Source organism: Leptinotarsa decemlineata, unplaced genomic scaffold, assembly GCF_025532065.1.
Source record: "Leptinotarsa decemlineata unplaced genomic scaffold, Ldec_3_MD MMD2_tig00026354_RagTag_RagTag, whole genome shotgun sequence".
Lineage (NCBI taxonomy): Eukaryota > Metazoa > Arthropoda > Insecta > Coleoptera > Chrysomelidae > Leptinotarsa > Leptinotarsa decemlineata.
The window spans coordinates 612,362-624,573 of NW_027412702.1; the positions used below are offsets into that span (position 1 = coordinate 612,362).

The following is a 12,212-nucleotide window of genomic DNA, read 5'->3' on the forward strand; positions in this document are numbered from 1 at the left end:
AACTAATTATTTGGATTTGTCAATTACAGTAGGAGATTTGAGCCGGTTCTAAGCCTCCCCCCACCACTATGACGTATTAATTGCTTTTTTATTGGTTGTTGTTTGGTGAAGTCACTGTGATGTGACCTTGAAGGGTGTGGTGTATGGATTGTTCAGAAATTTTTTCCCGGTTCTAATCCTCCCCCCACCAATATGACGTGTTATTTGCTTTTTTTTGTTGTGCAGTGAAGTCAAGGCGTTGTGACCTTGAAGTGTCTGGTGCATGGATCGTTCAGATTTTTTTTTTTTCATATGAGATTTTGTGTGTGTATGTGTGTGTGTGTGTGTGTGTGTGTAAGAGAATGCACGGTACAGGGTTTCATCATGTGCTTGTTTGTCTATGTACAAACATACGTCTGCATACTTCGAAGATCCTCCAAGTAATGAATGCTCCATCGGTGTGAGGGCACCAAGTTAGTAGTGGAGTGACGTCACAGCAATAACCGTTCAACGGCTAGAGAGCGACATGTTCACTCCACGACGTGTGGCAGAGTAATGCGTATTCATCGGTCTGCTCTCACCTCCCTCGATGTAGTGAAGGATGTGACGTAACGCCCCAGACTCGCCATCAATGGTGACACGCAGGCGGGCGAGGACTGTGCTAACGTCTGTCTTCTCCGAGAGCGCAACGACAATTGCTTGTTCGGCTATCGCTCTCGAAGCAGTGAATGATGTGACGTAACGCATCACCCTACCCTCGCTATTGATGGTGACACGCAGGCGGGCGAGGACTGTGCAAACGTCTGCCCTCTCCGAGAGCGCAACGATCACTGCTTGCTCGTGCCGGCAACTGTTATCGCATCAAATTGGGAGATGGGCTTGGCTGTGACGTCAGGCATCTCTAGTGGATAGCAACTAGCAATGTGAACCTTTCACGGTTTCATGGTGGGGGTGACTCGCACTGTTTAATATAAAAGAAATGCTTGGCACACTATGAAATCAGTAGACGAATATATCTGCAGCAGTTAGCAATTGGTAGAGTGTTATTCAGTTCGTAATAGAAGGAAGACGGTGAGTGTATTTGTCTGTTGGAAATTGTTTATATTTTCATATATATTATCATCATGTCCGTTTCAAAAGTAGACTTGAATAAAATTAATAATTTGATTGTACAGGAGGTTGAAATACTAGAGCAAAAGGCCTTATCATCATTGCCAATTGATGAAGTGTACATAATTGAAAATATGTCAACTTATTCTACACGATTTGGTAAATCAATTTTATTAACTTTGCAAGATGTGAGCAATGATAAATTATTTAAAACATGGCTACCAAAACGTATTTCGTTGCAATTCAGTGATGACGATATATCTTGTATCAACTCATCAGGTGGTAAATATACGATGGTGTATTTAGGACAGAGCCAACAAAGTTTTGCTGGCATGAAAACGCGATCTCTAGTTAAATTCAATATGATTGAATAATAATTGTAATAATTTATAGCGAATTTCTTTAGGTCATAGCTTACAAAGTTTTTTGGTGTGAAAACGCTAACTCTAGTCAAATTCAATATGATTGAATAATAATAGTAATTATAATGAATTTCTTATTGTTTCATTAATATTCATATATTAGATGATAATTATATGGAAATATAAACATTACTAACTTAGTTGAATACACCCACTTTGTAACTACAAGTAAAATGGGAATGTGAGTATTATATCACTGAAAAATTGGAGGTTGCTTATTGTTTTTTTTATTCGATTTCAGTTCCACCATTTAAAGATGTGGATGCAGTACGCAAGTCAAGATTGGGTCGATGTTGTAGATCTCAAATCATCGGTTCAACATTTGTCGTCTAAATTGAAGGTGTTGGGTGATGGAGCCGAACATGCAAGCAATTATGATATGAGTGTATGCTATGATGAAAAACAAATCGAATTATGCCTTCGTGATGCTGAGAACTATTGGAGTGGTGCAGAAGTTTGTAACAAATTTTTGGATAATGAATTGGAATTGTGGCAACTTTGTGAGGTTATGATTGAACTGAACCTAAGAAGATTCCTGTATAGCCTCTAACCATACTTGCCAGAATGGATTATTCATCACTTTGAATTGAATGATGAAAATCGAGAGGAAATTGAAGATGGTCGCGAAAATGATGATTATGAGGAAGAAGTTATTTTAGATAGTCTGTATGTTCCTGTAAATCATAAATAATGTCAAATAAAAAACTTTGTATTATTTTCATGTTTTATTTATTTAAATCTCATGAAATACAATAGAAAATGATTACAAAACAATAAATATGATATAAAATACAATACGTGATATAAGTCAGTTACAAATAAAAAAAAGATTATAAAAACAGTATATGATAGAGTGAAAAAAAGTGTCAATATCTGCTATGAACTGAACCATCCAATGCATTGTATGTTAAAACTGTATCATGCAAAATTAATGCATATACTTTAGTGTTGTCTGGAAACTTGGTCTTCCTCGTCTCAAACTCAATCTTTATATCAATAGTTGATGATTTTGTTGCATTCGGTTGATGGGAACAATCGATGACGAATAGTGGATTCTCTCTAAATTGCCCAATGTCCATCAGAGGTTCACTCATATCTTTATCATAATAACTTCGCTGGAAACTCTCAAAAGCATAATAAGCAGGAGCATCAAGTTTTTTATCGAAATTCAAATTCCAACGCTCATATGGATAAACTTCAGAATTCAAGTATACTCGAATACTATTGATATCAGCAGTTGTGAATTTTGTAATATCCTGTGTTCTATCTTCAGATGTGGTAGTACTTTGGAATGCGATGATGACAAAACGAGGAGTTTCCAATGCATTAGTTGTTTTGATGGCCCATATGTCTGAAGAAGTCCCACGTAATGATGGTAGTTCATAGAGGTCCTACATACGATATGCCAATTTGATTTTGGCATTCAGACCGCTTTTGTTTATTCTACTCAAAAGTTTGAGCTTGTGTTTATCATCTGGTACAATATGTCTTATTTTCCATTCGATTTTATTTATTTCCAAATCAGCATCAACCTCACCTATATACGAGTTTTTGAATGATCGAGCGATAATCAAAATCAATTCCTGTTTGGCATTCAAGATACTTTTGTTGTAATCTTCAGCAAAACCCATCAAATATTTCAGTGGTAGTTTTCCACTAAAAACATGACTGCTTGTATCCAAGATATCTTGCTTCAATTGTGAAAGTCCCCAACCAGATGTCAATAATGTGTTAGCATGAGATTGTCCAAATGATATCATGGTTTTCATTGTAGATGTTATCCCAGGTTTTCTAACAACAGCCACTTGTTCACCACCCATTTCATAACGAATTTCGTCAAAGAGAAATGCAATTGCATTATTCGAGAGATAGCATGTTTTCGCTATATCTTTGGGGGTGAATTTACCTTCTATGTAAATGAAGCTGTCGGCAATATCTAGTATAACATCTTGATTATTGATTGCAATCCTGAATAGCGGTGATCCATAGGGCTTATATGTGTGCTCATGTAAACTTATGAGAGAATGATCGAGCACTGGTTCATTGAATATATTCAACTTTTCACTGTTTGTTTCGAGCACCATTGTTATTTTCTCACTTTCAATCCAATCGATTTCAAAAATTTAAGATCACTCACAGACAGAGCGTTATGTGCTAACTGTTTAGCATACACTTGTGGAATGAGCTTCTTTTTATGCACACTTTTCTTTTTATGCACACCTTTCTTTTAATAGTACAACTCGTTTGGGATTGTTCAATGCGATTTTGTCTATTGTAAATGAAACCCATAACAACAGTTATTCGATTTTCTTCAATTCAAAATAATGAAAATCTCTTCTTCACTTCCAAAATCGATAAGGTTATTTTTTTCATCCAAAATACGCACTGTAATGTTGTGAATCAATTGACGACCTTCTGGACTGACAGGCATATATATAATACTGTGTGGTTCTTTAGTAAGATTGTAGCCAGGTTCAACATCAATATCGAATGAGAAAAGAATGTGAGATTCTTCACCATTTATATATGAACCAGATATTATATTGCAATCTAAGCGGATAAGTCTCACAGTTGTAATGTTTATGGTAATGATGATTCATGTATCTGATTTGGTGGAAATATTCCATGAGCGAACCCCATCATTTCTGCTATAGAATTTGGATGTGTCAGATCAATTTCATATTTGGATCGCATTTCACATTTGAATGTATTATTATTGGCGTGTAGATAGAAAATATCATCTGCAACGACATCATTTGGTTTTTTATCATGAAACAATCTGAACATGATATGTTTCTGTATGACGGCATTGATCTCTTCTATTTCGTAAGCACCACATGGAATTTCAATTGTCAACTTTTGGGATATCGATGAGTTGTCATTACTGATTCTAAAACTAACTAAGTTATTAGCTTCAGTTATATTATTGATTGTATTGCATCCATAGAATCCCAAAAGTCCTAATCCATAACGACTGTTCCTATCCAATTCAATTGGTGGAAAAAAATCCGCACTCAAGACACTTGTCCCGACAGCTTGTAGCTCGAACTTTCGTGACATGACTGATGAATATTTTGAAACACATTTCAATTTATTATTGTACACAGCAACAGCACATTTGAGACAATTTACACTTTTTGGAAGGTGTTGTATTGTAATAAGTATCATTTTTATTGATATCAATATTCACATCCTCTATATTACAAATACAACACATTGATTTTCGAGGTATAGGACCATCATTAACATCCGAATCTGAATTTTGATCGTGGTGGTGCTCATAACAATATCTATGTTTCATTATATCGATGTCATCTTGCAGATGCTTAGGCAACTTTTCCCAAACATATGCAATCTCATGTGCAACACATGCAAGTATCACTTCCTTAGGCATATTTGCAAGCATCACTTTATCCATTTTTTTTCAAGGTACCATATTTTGAAAACATTCTAAGTGAAAACCCCATTCCCTTGATAGCCTCCCGATCCAGTTTTGGTGTTGAATCCATTTTTATTTGGAAAATTATTTAGAGAGAAACTGCAAGCACAAGTGACCACAGAGAACTGTATTAAATTTCTGTTGTCGATCATAGTTATATTTGATTTTTACATTCGAACATTTTCGAAAGAATCGAGTCAATTCCAATGGTAGGGGTAGATCTCCAAAACTATCGAAATATGTGACTTCTTTCCCACATTTTTTATATGCCACCCAATGTGTTCCTGGTCCACTTATTCCATCTAAATTAACAATAGCTGTCTCGTTTTGTTTTGGACCTGAAGATGGTAATCTATCACGCATAAAAACACCACGAAAATGTGGAATTTTCATTTTTTGTGCATAATAACTGAGATCGAGATCAGTAAGAGGCCTCTGAGGTAGGGGTTCAATCAGTTTTTTGTTTTGTTTGTGGCTTTGTATGGTTTTAAATATAGTCCTAAACCTTTACGGTATGGTTTGAGATATATTCCACTTCCGTGTTTGCCTAATGCTACAGCCTCCATGGTTTTATTGTGACGATTGGCTTCCATTAAAGCCGCTCTGCTGGCTTTTGCCGAATTCACGGCCTTGGTAATACCAGCAGCGGCTCCCGCCAAACTTCCTAGTGCGGATAGTCCAGCAAAAATTGGTATCAATGGTAAAAGTCCACCGATCTTGGGAACAGGAATTATGCGTGGTGTGCGGATTTTCTTCTTTCCACCGGCAGCTTTAAGGTATTTACGTGCCGCCTGCAATGCCACAGTGATAGCTTTTTTGCTATTATTCGTCACAAATTGATTCCCACCAGCTTTCTTCAATACATTTCGCACTTTATGGACTATCCCAGCACCAAATGCAACTTTTTTAATATGATTTTTCTTCGATTGTTTCCTCTTACATTTTTTCTTATTGGTACTACAACCCATGCCCATATGTCTTTTCGCTTTCATAATGTTGGTGACAAGTAATGCAGCTGCTCTTTCCCCAATACTCGCGTCCTTTGATTTAACCCTATCCCAAGCGCTGTATTCAAGTTCTTTGTCGGCTAAATGTCTTGCTGCAAGATCAGATGGATGCTTAGAATATTGAATATCGTGTTTTTTGCATTCAATATCTAATTTATTGATTCCAGGATCGTTACGAGCTAAACGTTGTTTCAATTTTGTACCCGGTCCACAGTATTGATATTCTCCAGGTAGATGTAATTCGAAAGGAAGTTTGTTTAGTAAATCATTAACAAAACCACAACCTCTTTTAATTTTACGATCACTTTCAATACGTCCGTATCGTTTGATGGTACACATTGAAATGAATAAGCTAATAACATTTATATAGTCTCCAACCACGGCACGATGCGCATTGTAAAACAGAAAGAAAAGTTTGCTGTAGATAATCTAGATGAGAAATTTGGGTGTGGATTGAATGGACAAAGAGTATTCAGACATGGTCCACTACTTCCATCATCAGTTCGAGGACTCATTATAGGACCTTCAAATTGTGGAAAGACGAATGCAATGATATCACTATTAACACATCCACAAGGATTGAGATTTAGAAATGTGTATCTCTATTCGAAGTCACTCAATCAACCTAAATATCAGTACTTGCGAAGTGTTTTGGAACCTATAAAAGGATTAGGTTTTTATACATTCAGCAATAATGCAGAAATAGTGGAACCCTCCGACGCTAAGCCTAATTCTGTTTTCATTTTCGATGATGTGATATGTGAAAAGCAAGATATTATTAGATCATATTTCTGTATGGGACGTCATAAGGATGTTGATTGTTTTTATCTAGCACAGACATATTTACGGGTACCCAAACAGTTAGTGCGTGACAATACCAATTTCATTATAATGTTCGAACAAGATGAGACGAATTTACATCACATTTATTCAGATCATGTTTCACCCGATGTAACATTCAAACAATTCCAATTGATGTGTGTTAAATGCTGGGAGGATCAATATGGATTTCTAGTAATTGATAAGGATAGAAAAATAGATGAAGGTAGATATCGCAAAGGATTCGATAGTTTTATATACCCATGATCTTGTTTTTGAAACTTATTCGATCACTGAATATTGTAGAGGTCACTTCATCAACGAATTGAGCTATAATTTAAAAAGGGCATTATGAATACAAAAAACGATTCTGAACATAAAAACAATGAAATGAATTTGAAACGTCAACTAGTAGAGACAACAGAAGCTGTCAGACAGAAATTCAACTCTATCAAAAATGATAATATTGAAAATCGTTCGACACTTGAAAGATTGTATGAGCCCATAATGAAACCATTGAATGTTTTATCATCAAACGCTACTTCTAAATCAGCAGTGTTATCACCAAATCGTGGATCTGTTCAATCTACTTCAAATTATCCCATGAGTACTCCAATAAGAAGAAAACAATCTTTTGATGGTGTATCATCTGTGAATAGTGACACGAGCACACTTCAAGACGATATGAGAACAACTCTATTCGAAACACCATCATCGTCCCACATCGATTCCTCGGATCCTGACATCTCACCTGTTATGAATGAAAGTGGTGAAGATGTTTTGATGAAACATTTGAATAATGTAAAATCTAGAAATCCAGCATATGATGGAACATTTGGCGTACGTATGGATCCAATTACACAAAAGCTGAAAATGGGAAGTCTAGTGGTACATTTCAAAGATGGAAACATTTCATTTTGGGATGCTAATAAAGTGAAAAAATATGAATGCGCAGGTAGTCCAGAATTATATGATATGATCTTTTTGAAGAATCCACAAGATGTTGATAATGAAGAAACTCGTCAAGTATATTCCAAAATATTGAAAATAACGAATGCTCCATATAAACAATATCATCTGAAGAATGGTTTTAAAAATACAAATTCTGAAAAATTTCGTGAAGTCATCAAACCACTATTAGACTCACGACAATATCCAATTAGGAGTAGAAGTAAAATTGGTGGAGCACTCAAACGAGTGAAAATGGAGAAAACATATAATTCTAAACCTGCGAATTATGTGTACTGGAATTCACCGAAAGAGTTAGTTGCTCGCCTACGACTATTGGTAGCATCAAAGTCAGCTGGACATACCGGACATGATAATGAAATAATTTCAATAATTGAAGAATTACGTGAAGAAGGTATAATATATTAATATATATCCACAAGTAATGATCACTGTCACATCATCATTCAATGCAGTAACATTATCACTTTTTTTCTCTTTAATCATATTGAAATAGAATGACTAATGAAGTAAGTGATATCAAACGACAAGTTGTTAATGAATTACATAGACCTGCAAGACGTAATTTTCGTAGAAGAATAACTACCATCAAAGGTTTTGCAGATCTATGGCAAATAGATCTAGCTGAACTACAACCTTATGCAAAAAGTAATGAAGGATACCGATATATACTTATAGTAATTGATTGTTACTCAAAATATCTATGGACTGTGCCAGTTAAAGATAAAACAGGTAGTACAATAACTAATGCAATGAAATATGTACTAAAGAAAGCCAAATTTTCCCCTAAACATATACAAAGCGATCAAGGGAAAGAATTTTTTAATAGAAGCTTCTCATCTCTCATGCGAGAATATAATATCAATCATTATTCAACATTCAGCACAAAGAAGGCAGCTATAGCAGAAAGAGTGATTCGTACAATAAAGGCATGGCTCTACAAGGAATTTTTGATGAGAGGTCACCACAAATGGCTTGATATTCTTCCAATTATAACTAGTAGATATAATAATAAAGTTCATCGTACAATAGGTATGGCACCCATCAATGTTGATTCAACAACAAAATTGAAATTCAAGGGTATCAATGGAATTGGAGGAAGACAAAGTAAACCCAAATTCCAATTGAATGATATTGTACGTATAAGTAAATACAAAAATATTTTTGAAAAGTCTTACACTGCGAATTTTACCACGGAGCTATTCAAGATTGTTAAAATTAATAAAACCATCCCAACGACTTATAATCTTGAAGATATGAATGAACAGCCGATTAGAGGATGTTTTTACGAAGAAGAGTTATTACGAACCGAGAATCCTGACGTATATCTGATTGAGAAGGTGTTGAAGAGAAGAAAAAATAAAGTATATGTAAAGTGGTTAGGTCTTCCTAGCGAACAAAATTCTTGGATTGATGAATCAAATATGGTTTAAATGTATCTAATAGTGACTTTTATGAATAAAGTAATATTAAAGTTCATTATTGTTTTCATTTCAATTATAAGTATGTGAATTGAAAAATATTGCAGCGGTAAACATTGCCCCAGCCATTCGCAATGTTCTGTGTATACCAAACCAAATTAATTGTATACTCCATTCCCGCTTATATTTTTCAACTCACGATATTGAAAACACATTATCATTCCCAAAACTAATCGCCGTCACTTTGAAATGCAGTATCCAACTCTTTTTGCCAATTATCTCTCACTGATAATGCCGTCTCATAAAGCTTAGTCGACTCCTCAAGCTCAGCCTGAGCTTGCATTCTCGAACGTTGATGGAATTGCTTATCTTTACCTATTTTTGAACGGAGTTCATCAGCATCTTTAGACATTCTAGCCAATTCAACCTTCGCTAATGCAATCTTGGCATCTAATGCTTCAAGAGTTTCATTATTAGCATTAATAGCTCGCTCACTCTTTTCAAGTTCAGCAATAGTCATCTGTGCCTTTACAAGACGGTATTTTGCTTTCCTTTTCATTTCCCCAAACCGATGGAGGGGACTGAAAGAAGATAGCGGTTCAGCTTTCAAATCACTCTTCATTTCTTTAGGAGTACCTTTTGGCTTCCTCTTCGATCTGTCACTTTTCGTTGCGGGTTTTTTCTGTCGCACAACACTTTTGGATTCTTTCTTTTCTTTAAAGTCAGTGACAATCGATGAAGATGCCTTAGTAACCTTCCTCTTGATTGTTCTAGATTTCTTATCAACACCAAGAGGAAGGGTAGATGAAGAGTGTTTGAGTGATGATAATTGCGAAACGATCGGATTTTCAATAATAATTTGCTCATTTGGTTCTGGCACATCTGCAAAGTTAACGAAGTCGTTAATATCAAAATCATTTATCGAATCTTGACTCGATAAATGTAATACTGGAATATTTTCAAAATCAGTCTGATCGATATCAACAAGTGGTGAACCATCTTCAGCAATCAATAGCGGCATAGAGCTCATGATTATTAAGGTCTGAGGAATGATATGTGATAGCAATAGAATGTGGATAGGAAAGGTGATGATGTTACTGAGACCTCACCATTTATAGAAGAAAATAAACTAGCGCATGCGCTCTTTCATCAACTGGCACATGCGCTCTCTCACTGAACTATTCACGCATGTAACAATCTTTGTCATTTAAGAGGAAAACTTTGTGTTGCATGCATGTGTTTTTAAATGTTAGAAAATAATACAAATAAATTCAAAATATATATATATTTATTAATAATAGAGGACAATAACGATAATAAAAAATATAAAATGAAAAATGTTAATATGTCTCTGTGGATGTGGAACGTTCTTTGACTCTATTCCTCAATAGTTGTTGCTCGTGCGTCAAACACCAACATTGAAAAAAATGGATTCTCCTATTGGGGTAGAGTTGACCAACCTTCTCACACAGATCCCAAGTACTTCTACATGCATTGCATACATGATTCCAACAATTCATGGAATATGTATCACAACGCAAACAACGTTGCAGTGGAGTTGGAACGGCAGCACAGGTACCGCAAATATTTCTACAGATACCTATATTGTTAAATATTATAGGTTCGGAACACTTCAGACACTGTAACTGTTGTTGACGATAATCCGATTTTGTTCGCTTCGGTGGATGAGAAGGAGGCGATAGTTGAATCCGCAACACGCAATCACTACACATACCAGTACATGGATTGATTGAATCCTTAGGTCTACTTATTTGACAAAAGTAGCACACAATAGCCCCTGCAATCATCATTGGGTAGACACACACTTTTGGTTTTTCATTCCACTCTTTTGGAAACGGCATTTTACTAATTCGATTAGAAATATTAAGAGATGACTTACAGAAACTCTGAATGCTCTCTCCTACACCTACGATCTCTATTTATACAAATCAACATCATGTGAAAGTATAGTGGGATAACTTCTCCTACTATTCCACTCTAAACGAGTCAAGTGGGAGTCGCATCACCTCCTATATAAGTCGACTTGCAAACCTAGAGTTCATTCATTCACTCTCTACAACTGTGAGCAAACAACAACAAGATGAATTCTGCAAAAATAAATGCTGCATTAAATAGAATATCTGCTGTTGATGAAAACAATTGGATAGACGAATCAGATGATGAGGATGTCAATGTTCCGCTAGAGGAAGTGATAGTTGAAGCAGAAGATGTTGGAGTCGATGAAGATGAGATAGACGAAGTTGAAAACGAGGCCAACCAAAGCGACGAAGATGATGACGTGATGGAGTTTGAGAGGGTCATGGATGAAGAAGGAGGTGATGAAGGGATAGAAGCTGACACAACTGAAGGCGATGGTGCTTTGAGGATCGGTATGCGAACGCTCAATGTCAGTGAGACACTGGAAGATCCCTTGGATTTGTATTGTGCAATGGATGCATACGTATTGATCAGCACAATAGATGGAGAGAACAAAAAACTATGTTGGTGCTGCTTTCGGTTTTATTCGCATAGAAACAATAATGGAGGGTGGTATGCCCATGTCAACACCCACAACACTGTCTCAATTATGGAAATGGGACAGAATTGGTGTGAAGCTTGCGAGAGGCCACTAACAAACTTCACCCGAGTATCTACATGTATTATATGTAATAATGTCCAACCTGTGGCACAATAACCGTGGACCTACTGGTCAAAAAAACAACAGCCCTTTTCAGGGCTACATTATTCACACAAACAGTAGTTAGTTGTATTAGTATTCATAGATTATATGACAAATGAATACATTGACTAATAAAAGTCTAAGTAATTTGTTAGTCTTTGAATATCTATACATTATATGACAAATAAATTACTACTTTGACTGAAAAGTCGATATTTGGAATTTGATAGTCATTGAATATCTATGCATATGATGAGTACTACTTTAAATGAAAGTTGAAGTTGGCATTTTGTCAATCATTGTATGCATATAATGATGAATACTTTTACATACATACATTTTGTTTGAGACTATAATGTTAACAAT

The 12,212-nt window shown here is 35.6% G+C and overlaps 1 protein-coding gene across 1 annotated transcript in view; it reads right to left on the reverse strand.

Annotated features, from left to right (window-relative positions):
• LOC111507642 (ras-like protein family member 10B) overlaps window positions 1-12,212 on the reverse strand; it is a gene marked incomplete at its 5' end in the record, with an annotated part of 144,680 nt that overhangs the window by 35,947 nt on the left and 96,521 nt on the right. The window lies entirely within an intron of this gene.